The sequence below is a fragment of the Sus scrofa genome, chromosome X (assembly GCF_000003025.6).
Source record: "Sus scrofa isolate TJ Tabasco breed Duroc chromosome X, Sscrofa11.1, whole genome shotgun sequence".
Classification (NCBI taxonomy): Eukaryota; Metazoa; Chordata; class Mammalia; order Artiodactyla; family Suidae; genus Sus; species Sus scrofa.
The window spans coordinates 18,270,269-18,286,688 of NC_010461.5; the positions used below are offsets into that span (position 1 = coordinate 18,270,269).

Sequence of the window (16,420 nt, forward strand, 5' to 3'; positions counted from 1 at the left end):
TTTCCAGTCAGACCTCTTTGTTTTAGAGATGAGGAAGCCAGAGACCCAATGATGAAGTGACTTATTATTTAACAGCTTTTAATTTTTTGCCAATTTTACTTATTTTTTCCCTCTTAAAAACAACTTTAAAAAAATGAAGTATAATTGATTTACTATGTTGTGTTAGTTTCTGGTGTATAGAAAAGTGATTCAGTTTTATATACTTTTTCATATTCTTTTCCATTATGGTTTGTTATAAGATATTGAATATCATTCTATGTACTATACAGTCAGTCCTTGTTTATATATTTTATTTTATTTTTTTGGCTTTTAAATTCTATCTTTAATATTTTTTAAGTTACTCAATGGATTTTATTACTTTTATAGGTGTACAACGATCACCACAACCCAATTTTATAGCATTTCCATCCCAAACACTCAGCGTACCCCTCTACCCCCCAACCTGTCATATTTGGAAACCATAAGTTTTTCAAAGTCTGTGAGTCAGCATCTGTTGAAGTTCATTCTGTCTTTTTTTCAGATTCCACATGTCAGTGATAGCATTTGATGTTGATGTCCACTGTCCGACTGACTTCTCTTAGCATGATAATTTCTAGGTCTGTCCATGTTGCTAAAAATGCTGGTATTTCTTTCCTTTTAATATCTGAGTAATATTCCATTGTGTGTATGTACCACATCTTCTTGATCCACTCCTCTGTCGATGGGCATTTAGGTTGTCTCCATGTCTTGGCTGTTGTAGATAGTGATGCAGTGAATACTGGAGTACATGTGTCTTTTCAAGTCATGGTTTTCTCTGGATAGATGCCCAAGAGTGGGATTGCGGGATCAAATGGTAATTCTGTTTTTAGTTTTCTGAGGAATCTCCATACTGTTTTCCACAGTGGTTGCACCAATTGACAATCCCACCAGCAGTGTGCTAGGGTTCCTTTTTCTCCACCCCCTCTCTGGCACTTATTGTTTGTAGACTTTTGGATGATGGCCATTCTGGCTGGTGTAAGGTGGTACCTCAGAGTGGTTTTGATTTGCATTTCTCTAATAATGAGTGATGTTGAACATCTTTGCATGTGTTTTTTCAACCATCTGTATGTCTTCTTTGGAGAACTACCTGTTTGGATCTTCTGCCCATTTTTTGATGGGGTTGTTTGTGTTTTTGGTATGGAGCTGCAGAAGGTGTTTATAAATTTTAGAGATGAATCCCTTGTCAGTCACTTCATTTGCAAATATTTTCTCCCATTCTGTGGGTTGTCTTTTTGTTTTGTTTAGGGTTTCCTTTGCTGTGCAGAAACTTTGAAATTTGATTAGGTCCCATTTGTTTATTTTTGTTTTATTGTTATTACTCTAAGAGGCGGATCTGAGAAGATGGTGCTGTGGTTTATGTTGGAGAGTGTTTGGCTTACGTTTGCCTCTAAGAGTTTTATAGTATCTGATCTTATATTTAGGTCTTTAATCCATTTTGAGTTTACTGTTGTGTATGGTTAGGAAGTGTTCTCATTTCCTTCTTTTCCATGTGGCTGTCCAGTTTTCCCAGCACCACTTATTGAACAAGCTGTCCTTTCTCCATTGTACATTCTTGCCTCCTTTGTCATAGATTAGTTGGCTGTAGGTGCGTGGGTTTAATTCTGGGCTTTCTATCCTGTTCCACTGATCTTTATTTCTGTCTTTGTGCCAATACCATACAGTTTTTTTTTTTTTTTTTTTTTTTTAGTTTTTTTGTCTTTTGTTGTTGTTGCTATCTCTTGGGCCGCTTCCGTGGCATATGGAGGTTCCCAGGCTAGGGGTTGAATCGGAGCTGTAGCCACCGGCCTACGCCAGAGCCACAGCAACGCGGGATCCGAGCCGCGTCTGCAACCTACACCACAGCTCACGGCAACGCCGGATCATTAACCCACTGAGCAAGGGCAGGGATCGAACCCGCCACCTCATGGTTCCTAGTCGGATTCGTTAACCACTGCGCCACGACGGGAACTCCCCAATACCATACAGTTTTGATGACTGTTCCTGTGTAGTAGAGTCTGAAGTCAGGGAGCCTGATTCCTCCAGCTCAGGATGTCTTTGGCTATTCTGGGTCTTTTGTGCTTCCAAACAAACTTTATTTTGTTCAAGTTCTGTGAAAAAGGTCCTTGGTAGTTTGATAGGGATTGTATTGAATGTGTAGATGGCCTTGGGTAGTATAGTCATTTTGATGATACTGATTCTTCCAATTCAAGAGCATGGTATGTCTTTCCATCTGTTACTGTCATCTTTTATTTCTTTCATCAAAAGAATAAAAGCATTTTATACTTTTCAGGGTACAGATCTTTTGTCTTTTTAGTTAGAATAAAATACTTAGGAATAAACCTTTTTTTTTTTTTTTGGTCTTTTTGCCATTTCTTGGGTTGCTCCTGAGGCATATGGAGTTTCCCAGGCTAGGGGTCTAATCGGAGCTGTAGCCACTGGCCTACGCCAGAGCCACAGCAACGTGGGATCCGAGCCGCGTCTGCAACCTACACCACAGCTCACGGCAACACCGGATCCTTAACCCACTGAGCAAGGGCAGGGACCGAACCCGCAACCTCATGGTTTCTAATCGGATTCTTAACCACTGCGCCACGACGGGAACTCCTTTATTCTTTTTGATGCAATGGTAAATGGGGTTGTTTCCCTAATTTCTCTTTCTGATCTTTCATTGTTAGCATATAGAAATGCAGTCGATTTCTGTGTATTAATTGTATCTTGCGACTTTGCCAAATTCATTGATGAGCTCTAACAGCTTTCTGGTAGTGTATTTAGGATTTTCTAGGTATAGTATCATGTCATTCTGCAAGTCATGATAGTTTTACTTCTTCATTTCCAATTTGGATTACTTTTCTTTCTTTTTCTTCTCTGCTTGCCGTGGCTAGGACTTCTAAAACCATGTTGAAGAGTAGTGGTGAGAGCAGACATCCTTGTCCTGTTCCTGATCTCAGCAGGAATTCTTTCAGCTTTCACTGCTGAGAATGATGTTGGCTGTAGGTTTGTCATATATGGTCTTTATTATGTTTAGGTAGGTTCCCTCTATGCCCACTTTCTTTTTCTTTTTTTTTTCTTTTTGGTCTTTTTGCCTTTTCTAGAGCTGCACACGTGGCACATGGAGTTTCCCAGGCTAGGCATCTAATCGGAGCTGTAGCCACCGGCCTATGCCACAGCCATAGCAACATGGTATCCGAACCTCGTCTGTGACCCACACCACAGCTCATGGCAACGCCGGATCCTTAACCCACTGAGCAAGGCCAGGGATTGAACCTGCAACCTCATGATTCCTAGTCAGATTCGTTAACCACTGAGCCATGAGGGAAACTCCTTTGCCCACTTTCTGAAGGGTTTCTATCAGAAATGGGTGTTGGATTTTGTCAAAGGCTTTTTCCACATCTATTGAGAGGATCATATGGTTTTTATTCTTCAGTTTGTTAATGTGGTGTATCATACTGATTGATTTGTGGATATTGAAACATTCTTGCATCCCTGGAATAAATCCCACTTGCTCATGATGTATAATCATTTTAATGTATTGTTGGATGCAGTTTGCTAGTATTTTGTTGAGGATTTTTGCATCTATGGTTCATCAGTGGAATTGGCCTGAAATTTTCTTTTTTTGTGATATCTTTGTCTGGATTCAGTATCAGGGTGATGGTGGTCTCATAGAATGAGTTGGGGAGTGTTCCTTCCTCTGCAATTTTTTGGAATAGTTTCAGAAGGAGAGGTGTTAGCTCTTCTCTAAATGTTTGATAGAAATTTCCTGTGAAGCCGTCTGGTCCTGGACTTTTGTTTGTTGGAGGTTTTTTAATCACAGTTTCAATTTTAGTTCTTGTGATTGGTCCATTCATCTTTTCTGTTTTGTCTTGGTTTAGTCTTGGAAGATGGCACTTTTCTAAGAATTTGTCCATTTCTTCTAGGTTTTCCATTTCATTGGCATTTAGTTGCACATAGTAGTCTCCTATGATAGTTTGTATTTCTGTGATGTCCATTGTAACTTCTCCTTTTTCATTTCTAATTTTATTGATTTGAGTCCTCTTTTTTTTCTTGTTAAGTCTGGCTAAGGGTTTATCAGTTTTGTTGATCTTTTCAAAGAACCAGCTTTTTGTTTCATTGATCTTTTCTATGGTTTTCTTCATTTCTATTTCATTGATTTCTGCTCTGATCTTTATGATTTCTTTCCTTCTGCTAGCTTTAGATCTTGTCTGTTCTTCTCTCTCCAGCTGCTTTAGATGTAAAGTTAGGTTGTTTATTTGAGCTTTTTCTTGCTTCCTGAGGTAGGCTTGTATTGCCGTAAACTTTCCTCTTAGAACTGCTTTTGCTTCATCCCATAGGTTTTGGAGTATTGTATCTTTGTTGTCATTTGCTTCTAGGTATTTTTTAGTTTCCTCTTTGATTTCTTCAGTGATCCATTGGTTGTTTCATAGCGTGCTGTTTAGTGTCCAAGTGTTTGTGTTTTTTGCAGTTTTTTTCTTGTTGTTGATTTCAAGATGTATAGCATTGTGGCAGGAAAAGATGCTTGATATGATTTCAATTTTCTTAAAGTTACCGAGACTTGATTTGTGGCCCAGAATGTGATAAATCCTAGAGAATGTTCTCTGTGTCCTTGAGAAGAATGTGAATTCTGCTGCTTTTGGATGGAATGTCCTATAAATATCTATTAAGTCCATCTGATATAATGCTTCATTCATGATCTGTGTTTCCTTGTTTATTTTCTGTCTGGATGATCTGTCCATTGCTGTAAGTGGGGTGTTAAAAGTCCCCCAGTATGATTGTGTTACTGTTGATTTCTCCTTTTAAGGTTGTTAGCAGTTGCCTTATATATTAAGGTAATCCTTTGTTGGGTGCATATATATTTGCAATTGTTATGTCTTCTTCTTGGATTGATCCTTTGATCATTATGTAATGTCCTTCCTTGTCTCTTATAATATTCTTTAAGGTCTATTTTGTCTGATGCGAGTATTGCTACTCCAGCTTTCTTTTGATTCCCATTTGCATGGAATATTTTCTTCCATCCTCTCACTTTGAATTTGTATGTGTCCCTAGAAGTGAAGTGGGTCTCTTGAAGACAGTGTATATATATGGGTCTTGTTTTTGTATCCATTCAGCCATTCTATATCTTTTGGTTGGGACATTTAGTCCATTTACATTTAAGATAGTTATTGATATATATGTTCTTATTGCCATTTTATTAACTTTTTTTTTGTTTTTTTGTCTTTTTAAGGCCACACCTGTGGCATATTGAGGTTGCCAAGCTAGGGGTCTAATTGGAGCTGTATCTGCTAGCCTCTGCCACAGCGACAGCAATGCCAGATCTGAGCTGTGTCTGCTGCTTACACCACAGCTCACAGAAATGCTGGATCCTTAACCCTTTGAGCAAGGCTAGGGATCGAACCTGCAACCTTGTGGTTCCTAGTCAGATTCTTTTCCACTGCACCATGATGGGAACCCCCTTGTTAACTATTATGGATTTATTCCTGTTGCTCTTTTTTTCTTCCCTTCTTCCCTTGTTCTCTCCCCTTTGGTTTGATGACTATCTTTAGTGTTGTATTTGAGTTGATTTTTCTTATTCGTGTGTGTGTATCAATTGTAGATTTTTGGTTTGCAGATACCGTGAGGTTTTGATTTAGTAGTCAGTATATATATGAGATTGTTTTAAGTTGTTGGTCTCTTATTTGCAAATGCATCTCCAGTGTCCTGTATTTGTAACCTCCTCTTCTCATGATTTCTGATTTTTTTAGCATATTTGTGCATGGATGATTTCCTACCTTTACTGTATATATGCCTTGACTGGTGAGCCTTCTCACTTGTGGTATTTTTGTTTCTAGTTGTGGCCTTTACTTCTCTGCCTAGAGAAGTTCCTTTAGTATTTGTTGTAAGGCTGGTTTAGTGTTGTTGAATTCTCTCAATTTTTGCTAATCTGTGAAGGTTTTGATTTCTCCTTCAAATCTGAATGAGAGCCTTGCTGGGTAAAGTCATCTTGGTTGGAGGTTTTTTCCTTTCATCATGTTAAGTATATCATGCCACTCCCTTCTGGCCTGCGGAGTTTCTGCTGAACAATCTGCTGGTAACCTTATCGGGATTCCCTTGTATGTTGTTTCTTTTCCCTAGCTGCTTTCAGTATTTTCTCTTTCTTTAATTTTGGTCAGTTTGATTAATATGTGTCCTGGAGTGTTCCTCCTTGGGTCTATTTTATATGGTACTCATTGTACTTCCTGGATTTGAGTGAGTGGTTCCTTTCCCATATTAGGGAAATTTTCGGCTATTATCTCTTGGAATATTTTCTCTGTCCCTTTCTCTCTCTTCTCTGGCATCCCCATAATACGGATGTTGGTCTGTTTGATGTTGTCCCAGAGTTCTCTTAGACTCTCTTCATTTGTTTTCAATCTTTTTTATATTTTTTTGTTCTGCATCAGTGATTTCCACTAGTCTGTCCTCCACCTCACTTATTCGTTCTTCTGTCTCCTGTATTCTGCTGGTGGTTGCTTCTAATGATTTTATTTCAGTTATTGTATTTTGCATCTCTTCTTGCTTAAGTTTTAAATCTTGTATCTCTTTGCTCAGTGTTTGCTGTAAATTATCCATCTTTGCCTCCAGTTTATTTCCAATGTCTTGCATCATCTTTAGCATCATCAGTCTGAAGTCTTTTTCCTGGAGGATGATAATCTCCAGATCACTTAGCTGTTTTTCTGGAGTTTTTTCTTTCTCCCTTACCTGAGTTATAGTTTTCTGCCTTTTCATTTTTATAGGTTTTTGGTGTGGTCTCCTTTTTGCAGACAATAGAGTTGTAGCCTCTTTTACTTCTGTTGTCTGACCCCCTGTAGCTGAAGTTGGTAAGGGGGCTTGCTGTAGGCTTGCTGATGGGAGAGACTGGTGCCTGCCCACTGGTAGGTGGGGCTGATTCCTATCCCTCTGGTGGGTGGGGCTTTGTCTCTGGGTGAGATGAGAGGCTCTTTAGGCCTCCTGTTCACTGATGGGTGGGGCTGTGATCCCACCTGGATTATTGTTTGGCCTGGGGGTTCTCAGTGCTGATGGGTGGGGCCAGATTTTCCCAAAATGGCCACCTCTAGAGGAACACACACTGAGGAATATTCCCGAGTCCTTTGCCTCCGATGTCTTTTCCTGACAAGGAGCCACAGTCACCCCCTGTTTTCCCCGGAGATCCTCCAAGCACTGCAGTCAGGTTTGACCCAGATTCCTATGAAGTCTCTGCTTTGCCCTGGGACCCAGTGCACATGAAAGCCTGTGTGCACCTTTTAAGAATGGGGTCTCTGTTTTCCCCTGGTCCCATGGAGCTCTTGCACACAAGCCCCACTGGCCTTTAATGCCACATGTTCCCAGGGCTCTTTTTCCTAATGCCAGATCCCTAGGTGCGGAGACCTGACGTGGGCCTGAGAACTCTCACTTCTGTAAATGAGTCTCTGTGATACAGGTACTTTCCAGTCTGTGGGCTTCACACCCAGTGCGTATGGGGTTGCTTATATCATGAAGTCACCCCTCCTATCTCTTGATGTGGCCGCCTCTTTGTCTTCTGGAGTGGGATATCTTTTGGAAAGTTTCCAGTCCATTTGGTTGAAGGTTGTTCAGCATTTGGTTGTAATTTTGTTGTTATTTGTGAGAGAGGGTGAATCCCAGTCCTTCTGTTCTCCCATGTTAATCCTGTTTCCTATGTATTTTATATGTAGTAGTTTGTACCTGCTAATTTCAAAGTCCTAATCTGTTCTTTCCCTGTTTCCCCTTTGGTAACCATACATTTGTTTTCTATGTCTGTGACTCTATTTCTATTTTGGAAATAAGTTCATTTGCATCATTTTTTAGATTCCACATATAACTGATACCATATGGTATTTTTCTTTTTCTGATTTACTTCATTTAGTATGATAATCTCTAGGTCCATTCATGTTGCTGCAAATGGCACTTCATTCTTTTTTTATGAGTGAATAGCATTGCATTGTATATGTTTGTATATGTACATATCACACCTTTTTTGTAAAACTGAAGTATAGTTGATTTACAATGCTCTGTTAATATCTTTTTTTTTCCCTTTTTAGAGCCACACTTGAAGTACATGGAAGTTCCCAGGCAAGGGGTCAAATTGGAGCTGCAGCTGCCAGCCTACACCATAGCCAGAACAATGCCAGGTTCAAGCTGCATCTGCAACCTACACCACAGCTCATGGCAATGCCGGATCCTTAACCCACTAAGCAAGGCCAGGCATTGAATCTACATCCTTGTGGATATTAGTTGGGTTCGTTACTGCTGAGCCACAGCGGGAACTCCTGCTGTGGGTACGATTCAGTTATACACACACACACACACACACACACACACACACACACACACACACACATTCATTTTTAAAATTTTCTTTTCCATTATAGTTTATCATAGGATATTGAAAATGGTTCCCTGTGCTATATAGTAGGACTTTGTTGTTTATCTATTCTATATATAATAGCTTAGATCTGCTCAACCCAGCCTTCCTACTCTCCCTCACCCAACCCCTTCCCCCTTGGCAATCACAGGTTTGTTCTCTATGTCAAGTCTGTTTCTGTTTAATGTTTTAGATTCCACAAATTGTTGATATCATACGATATTTGTCTTTCTCTTTCTTACTTCCTCTACTTAGTATGATTATCTCTAGGTCCATCCATGTTGCTGCAAATGGCATTATTTCATTTTTTATGGGTGAGTAGTATGCCATTTTATCTTTTTTATCCAGTCATGTGTTGATGGACAGTTAGGTTGCTTCCATGTCTTGGCTATTGTAAGTAGTGCTACAGCAAACATTGGGCTGCATGTATATTTTCAAAGTACAGTTTTGTCTGGGTATATGCCCAGGAGTGGGATTGGTTGATCTTATGGTAGCTCTATCCTTAGTTTTCTGAGGAACCTCCGTACTGTTTTTCATAGTGGGTGGACCAATTTATACTCCCACCACCAGTATACGAGGGTTTCCTTTCCTCCACACCCTCTCTAGCATTTCTTATTGCAGACTTTTTAATGATGGCCATTCTGACTGGTTTGAAGTGATACTTGATTGTTGTTTTGATTTACATTTTTCTAATAATCAGGAATGTTGAGCATCTTTTCCTGTGCCTGTTGGCCATATGTATGTCTTCTTTGGAACAATGTCTATTTAAGTCTTATGCCCATGATTAGGTTGAAAACACAACTTTTTATTGAAGTATAGTTGATTTTTAGTGTGTATTAGTTTCAGGTGTACAGAAAAGTGATTCACTGAAACACATACATTTATTCTTTTTCAGATTCTTTTCCCATATAGGTTATTTCAAGATGTTGAATATAATTCCCTGTGCTATACAGTAGGTCCTTGTTTATCTGTTTTATGTATCATAGTGAGTATATATTAATCCCATACTCCTAATTTATCCCTCCCCTTTTTCCTTTTGATAACTATAAGCTTGTTTTTATATCTATCAGTCTGTTTCTCTTTTGCAAATTTATTTGTGTCATTTTTTTCAGATTACACATATAAGTGATATAATTTTGTCTTTGATTTCACTTATGTGATCATCTCTCAGTCTGTTCATGTTGGTGCAAATAGTATTATTTCTTTTTTATGGCTGAGCAATATTCTGTTTTATATTTGTACCACATTCTCTTTATCCATTCCTGTTGACGGACGCTTAGGTTGCTTCCATGTCTCAGCTATTGTAAATAGTGCTGCTGTAAGTGTTGGGGTGCATATATATTTTTGAACTCAAATTTTCTCCAGGTACATGCCCAGGAGTGGGATTGTTGGATCATATTGTAGTTCTTTCTTTAGTTTTTTTTAAGGAACCTCTACACTGTTCTCCATAGTAGCTGCACCAATTTACATTCCCATCAACAGTGTAGGAGGGTTCCCTTTTCTCCACACCCTCTGATATTTGACAACTATTGAGTGACTTAGAAATAGAAATAAAATACAGGTTTTTTCCCTCTCCTTATGCTGTTTTCTAAAAACTGAAGAGGTACGACATTTATTTCACAGAGAACACTGTCAGTTTATTCATAAACTTAAAAAGAAATCCTTTTATTTTGTATATTTCTAAACATATATGAAAAGCGCATTGTAATGAACTTCCCTGTCCCCATAATCTGTGGCTTTTTGTAATTGTGGTAGTGGTATTAATGGCCCAGCCAGATATATCTACTAATAAAGGCTGAGGTTTAATTTCATTCATTTACTCCACAAATATTTGTTGAACACTTATTATATACCAGCCATTGTTCTAGGCACTTGAGATACAGCAAAGAATAGACAAAGCTCCTTGACCTCACTGAGTTGATATTCTATTGGTGAGGGCATAGAAAAAAAATCAACACGACATATGCATTAACAAGTGTGTGAGAAGATGATAAGGACCCTGAAAAAGAGAAGAATGAGGTCAGGGTAAAGACAGATCAGGAGTGCTGGAAGGTATGGGTATGTGGGGTGCATAGTAGGATTAAATAGGATGATCAAGGAAAGCCTCATTGTGAAGATGACATTTGGCAAAGGTTCTACTGCACCAGGTGGTAGCGGTAGAAGTTGTGTGTGGGGGGGGGTGGGGGGGTTGAATACCTTCTGAAGGATAGGACCAGCACCATTTGCTGAGAGAATGAGATATTGCAACTATCAGGGGGAAGAGTGTTCTAAGCAGATGGAGCAGCTAGTGCAAAATCCCTAAGGCAGGTATGTGCCAGGAGGGCTCAAGAAAGAGCAGGGAGATCCGCGTGGTGCAGGGTGAGTGAGGGTGAGAGAAGTTGGTACCGAGGTCAGAGCAATAACAGGGATGGTGCGGCATTTTATAAGATTTGTAGGGGGAGTTCCTGTTGTGAGCCAGCGGGTTACAAACCCAACTAGGAACCTTGAGGTTGTGGGTTCAATCCCTGGCCTTGCTCAGTGGGTTAAGGATCTGGTGTCACTGTGGCTGTGGTATAGGCCGGCAGCTGTAGCTCTGATTCGACCCCTAGCCTGGGAGCCTCCATATGCCGCAGGAGTGGCCCTAAAAAGCAGAAAAAAAAAGTCTTGTAGGACACTGTAAGAATGTTGGCTTTTACCCTGAGTGAAGTGGGGAACTAATGCAGGCTTTTGAGCAGAGGCCTGATGTGACTTGACTTATGTTGAGAGGATCACCCTGGCTGCTGTGTTGAGATGAGATTGTAGCAGGTGAAGAATAGAAGCAGGGAGGCCACTTAGCTAACTCACAGACATTGAAAAACTTATGGTCTCCAGAGGAGACAGTTTGGGGGGTGGGGGGATGTGCTTGGGCTGTGGGATGGAAATCCTGTGAAATCAGATTGTGATGATCATTATACAACTACAGATGTGATAAATTCATTTGAGTAATTTAAATAAATAAATAAAAATTAAAGCCATAAAAAAAAAAAAAGACTGTCAGAGGGACCAGGCCAGAGGTGATGGTGGTTCGCACCAGGTGGTAGCAGTAGAAGGTGTGTGTGTGTCGGGGGCGGGGGGGGGGGGTTGAATACCTTCTGAAGGATAGGACCAGCACCGTTTGCTGACAGATTTGTTGAGGGTCTGAGAAGAAGAGTTCTGAGTTAGAGTGGATGGAAATACGGAGTTGCTGTGAACTGAGAGGAGGAATACTCTGGGGAGGATCAGGTTTGGAAGGGAAGGTCAGGAGTTCAGTTTTGGCCATGTCGACTTTGAGATGTTTGCCGACTTCCACATGGAGATGTCAAGGAGGCAGTGGGGTATATGAGCCCTGAGTTTAGGACAGAAGTTGGGGTTGAAGGTTAGGGGAGAGAGGAGAAGGCTGGCAGTATAGTATGGCTGCCTGGAGGCAGTAATGGTCTAGGAGAGGTTGGAAGTCACCAATTTTAAAAACACTCGTCATCTTGGCTGTGTGTTCTTCTCCATCTGTTTCAGCTGCATTAGAAGAGAAGGGTCTGTTTTGAATTAGAAATTTGAATTTAGCTTTTTTTTTTTTGGTGGGGGAAGGTTCATTTTCTTTGTGAAGCATTAAGTGTTCTCCAGTGGTGCAGTAGGTTACGGATCCCGTATTGTCACTGGCTGGTCATAAGCTGCAACTCGGATTCGATCCCTGGCCCTGTTAGTTTCTCTCACAAAAGGTAACTTCTACTCTGTTTTGAGAAATTGTCCTGTGTTGGCAGTCTCTCAAAAATAGTCAGCTCCAAATAATCAATATGCCAAAGAAGCATATTTTGGGATGGTATATTTTGCTCTGCTTCACTAGTAACAATCCACTGTGGTTAGTCCGATATGAATATGTAAGCAGCTCAGGTGCAGGTGGTCATTAAACACTGACTTTAAAAAAGGCAATAGGAGTTCCTACTGTGGTACAGTGGGTTAAGGACCTCGCATTGTGACAGCTATGGTGTAGGTTGCAGCTGAGGCTTGGATTCGGTCCCTGGACTGAGAACTTCCGTATGCCGTGGGTGCATCCAAAAAAGAAAAGAAAAAAAAAGGCAAAGCCGTAAGTTTGTCATAATGATTCAACTGGTTGGTATTGTGTTGATATGTATTACATAACTACATATTATGTGCTGAGTTTTGCTTTGAGATATCATAATTGAAGTACATTTACTTGGATTTTTTCTCCTTTGATACTTTGGAGAATTTTCTGCCAAGTTTGAGACTTTATATTTGAACCTTCTTGCAAATAATTCCACTGAAGAATTAATGTCTTATTTTAAAATACTCAATATTCCCATTGTGTTTTCTTTCACTCCTTGGTTGGAATAAATGGATTGAGATTTTATCAGATAATCACAGTGGTAACGTTATAAGCCTTGGGAAGGATATAAAAACAACTAAGGGATAATGGAGGTGTTTTTTTTTATATATAGCAGGATTTTTTTTTTGGCAGTGAAGAATTTTAAGTAATATAAAAGGTATGTGGATTAATTTGTTTTTCTCAGTTTTGGTGTAAAAGTCCCTTTTTCATGTGTCAGGGTGTGACATTCTAAAAGTTGATTTTGGCAGTTCTCCTCTTATGTTGATGTATGTGAGACATGGAGGTAATGTGATAGTTACACAGATACTCATCTCTTTTACATAAAATTATTTGCTTCCCTTAAGCAGAAGCTCTTTGCCTCAGGGAATACTTAAGTTGGAAACTTATAAGAGAAATATCTGGCTTTTTATAGCCATGTTACAGGGCTCTCATCCAAGAACCACCTGGAACCACTGATTGACTTGAAAAATATTGTGTATTATTAGCTACAATCCAAAGAGAGAAACAGAGAGATCCCCAATGGGACAAATTCCAGAGACACTAACTCAGAGGGAGAACTGCCATTGTTTTATTTTCAAAAACAGTTGTTAAGCAAATGAATGTAGTTGGAGAGAGGGTTGAACTTTAGGTACTTCTCAAACTTTAATATGTGCTGGAATCACCGGACAATCTTCTGGTTAAAATGTACAATCTCATTGCATTTTAAGTGAGGCTGGGGTAGGACCCAAGAATTTGCATAACAACGTCTCACGTGTTGCTGGTGCTACCTGTCCAAGACCTCACTTGGAATAGCAAGGCCTTTGCATCGTTCATTTGTTTGCAAACAGTTACTGGTGTTAAAAACAGCTCTGGTGATCCTGTGAGCAGGGCAGGCATTTGACTCGGGCAGCAGTACTTTACCAGAGCCTGTTGGGTTAGTGCAAGCATCCGCTTCGATTTTCATATCATTGAGAATTTCCCTGATACAAATTCGTTTAAATGGACTGTGCCAAACCCTTTGTGAGTGCCTCCAGGCTCCCTCCCCATCACCACCCCCCTCCGGCTATTTAGCTTTTTTTTTTTTGAAAACTGGTACCTAGATTCCTCTAAGAGACTCTGCTTCTCCTCAGTATCTCTGATTCTCTAGCCTCTTAATGGCGGGTTAGCACTACTGCCTCTGGTTGGGACCCTTTTTATAGAGAGGGTGGGAGGAGCAGCAGTTCATTTCAAGGTTTCCTTTGTAGAGGAGAAAGCATCCTCCCTTATTCCTCCAACCTCCCAGGGTTCTCTTCCTTTTCTTTCTTTTTTTAAAAAAATTTTTTGTTAGAGTGTAATCAACTTACAATGTTGTGCCAGTTTCTGCTGTACAGCAAAGTGACCCCGTCATACATATATACATATTCCCTTTCTTAGACTGTCTTCCATCATGATCTATCCCAAGAGACTAGATAGAGTTCCCCTTGCTATACACAGGCCCTCATTCCTCATCCATTCTATATGTAATAGTTTGTACCTACTAACCGCAAACTCCCGGTCCATCCCACACCTTTCCCCATCCCCCTTGGCAACCACAAGTCTGTTCTCTATGTCTGTGAGTCTGTTTCTGTTTTGTAGATAGGTTCGTTTGTGCCACCTTTTAGATTCCACGTGGAAGTGACGTCATCTGGTATTTGCCTTTGTCTTTCTGACTTAGTTCACTCAGTATGAGAATCTCCAGTCATGTCCATGTTGCTGCAAATGGCCTTTTCATCATAGAAAAGTTCCTATTTCCTTATGACTTCCCACATGCAAGTGTCCATGTGCACACAGCTACACAATTGTATGTTCCTATTCACTCATACATAACCATAGGAGTTTCGCAAATTTAATTAGAAACAGGAAGAATAGCATGTAGAGAAAGGAGAATCCTTCCAGTAAAAGCCACCTAAAGAGGCCACATGGAATAATTGCCTACCTTTCAGATGGTGAGACAGGGCCTTAACCCATGTGGCTGGCTGCAAACTTTACTAGTACTAGCGGGACAGGCCACTGGAGTGAGAACAGGGAGCTGTAGAGCTCTTTTGACACTAGTTGCCTTTGTTACCTAAGGTAGCACCGTCCAGTAGAACTTGATGTGAGCCACGTATGTAATTTTACATTTTCTACCAGCCTTTTTAAAAACTAAAAGGAAACAAGTGGAATTAATTGTAACGATATATTTTGTTTAATCAGGTATATCCAATATATTATCGTTTCAACAAGCAATTGATATAAAATTATTAATGCAGTAGTCCATAGGCTTTATTTCATACTAAGTCTTTGAAACCCCATGCATATTTTATATTTATTGCACATCTCAATTGGGACTAACCCCATTTCAAGAGTTTAATTGCTTTGTTTGGCCACCATTTATTGGACAGTGCCTGTCTAAAGAATTGAAGAGGGACCCTTTGAGTTCAACATGGCAGGGCATAGTCCCTGGGTGAGTAGATGGTTGTGGCCAGGGCTGGGGAGGTGGAGTCGTTGGTGTCTCAGCAACTGGATTTCTCAGAGGGCTCCAGTATGAGAGGAGAAGGACTCAGGCAACCCCCGGCAGGATTCCTGGTCTGGGAATAGGGGTGGGAGTTGGAGTCAAGCTACTCCTTGGTGAGGATGTCACAGGTTGTCTGAGATACCAGCGTAGAGGGAGAAGCAAATTCCAGACTTTACTCTGAAGTAAGCACGTGGGAGGCTTGGTTCTCATTGGCTCAGGGACCGGATACTGTGGAGTGTGCAAGTTAAAGATATTCTATGCCCGAAAGGTGCAGAGGACTCAGTCAAGGCGAAAGCCAGGGGCTCCAAGCTCAAATACTCTCACAGCCAGTGAGGAACGTTAAATACCGTACAGGAGTAAAGCTGCCTGGGTGTCGGCAAAAGCCATGGCAAGTGCAATGATGAATGGCATTGGCACCTGGGCCTCGGTGTCTGTCCCGGTGATGAAGAGGAATGACTGTGATATTTAGGATTTAGCTCAGGCTGTATTCATGCAGGATGCTTGCCCAAGGTTGCTAGGTTTCTGGGTTTTTCTGTTTATTTATTTATTTATTTATTTATTTTTCCATTTTTGGCTAGCCCAAGGCATATGGAGTTCACAGGCCAGAGCCAGGGTGGCAATGCTGTCTCCTTTAACCCACTTTGCCAGGCTGGGGACTGAATCTGAGTCCTGGTACTGCAGAGATGCCACCAATCCCGTTGGGAAGTCCTGTTTATTTTTTGAGAGAGAACTCAGAAATACGGATTTTTTTTTTTTGTCTTTTGTCTTTTTGTCTGTTGTTGTTGTTGCTATTTCTTGGGCCGCTCCCGCGGCATATAGAGGTTCCCAGGCTAGGGGTCCAATCGGAGCTATAGCCACCGGCCTACGCCAGAGCCACAGCAACGCGGGATCCGAGCCGCGTCTGCAACCTACACCACAGCTCACGGCAACGCCGGATCGTTAACCCACTGAGCAAGGGCAGGGACCGAACCCGCAACCTCATGGTTCCTAGTCGGATTTGTTAACCACTGCGCCACGACGGGAACTCCAGAAATACGGATTTTTATGTGAAATCACCCACATTTTAAATCTTGGTCAGTATTTTGGTTGCCAGACTGAATACGTCCTTGGGATACCATTTTGTGCCTTTTATGCTAACGTTTTCTCTCTAGTTTTCAGACCCCAAAATCATGACCTTCTCTGTTAGAGAACTTCTTTAATTTTTTAAATCTTATTTAGAAGAAGATCA

At 40.7% G+C, this 16,420-nt stretch overlaps 1 protein-coding gene across 9 annotated transcripts in view; it reads left to right on the forward strand.

Annotated features, from left to right (window-relative positions):
• PHEX (phosphate regulating endopeptidase homolog, X-linked) overlaps positions 1-16,420 on the forward strand; it is a 221,590-nt gene that overhangs the window by 70,873 nt on the left and 134,297 nt on the right. The window lies entirely within an intron of this gene.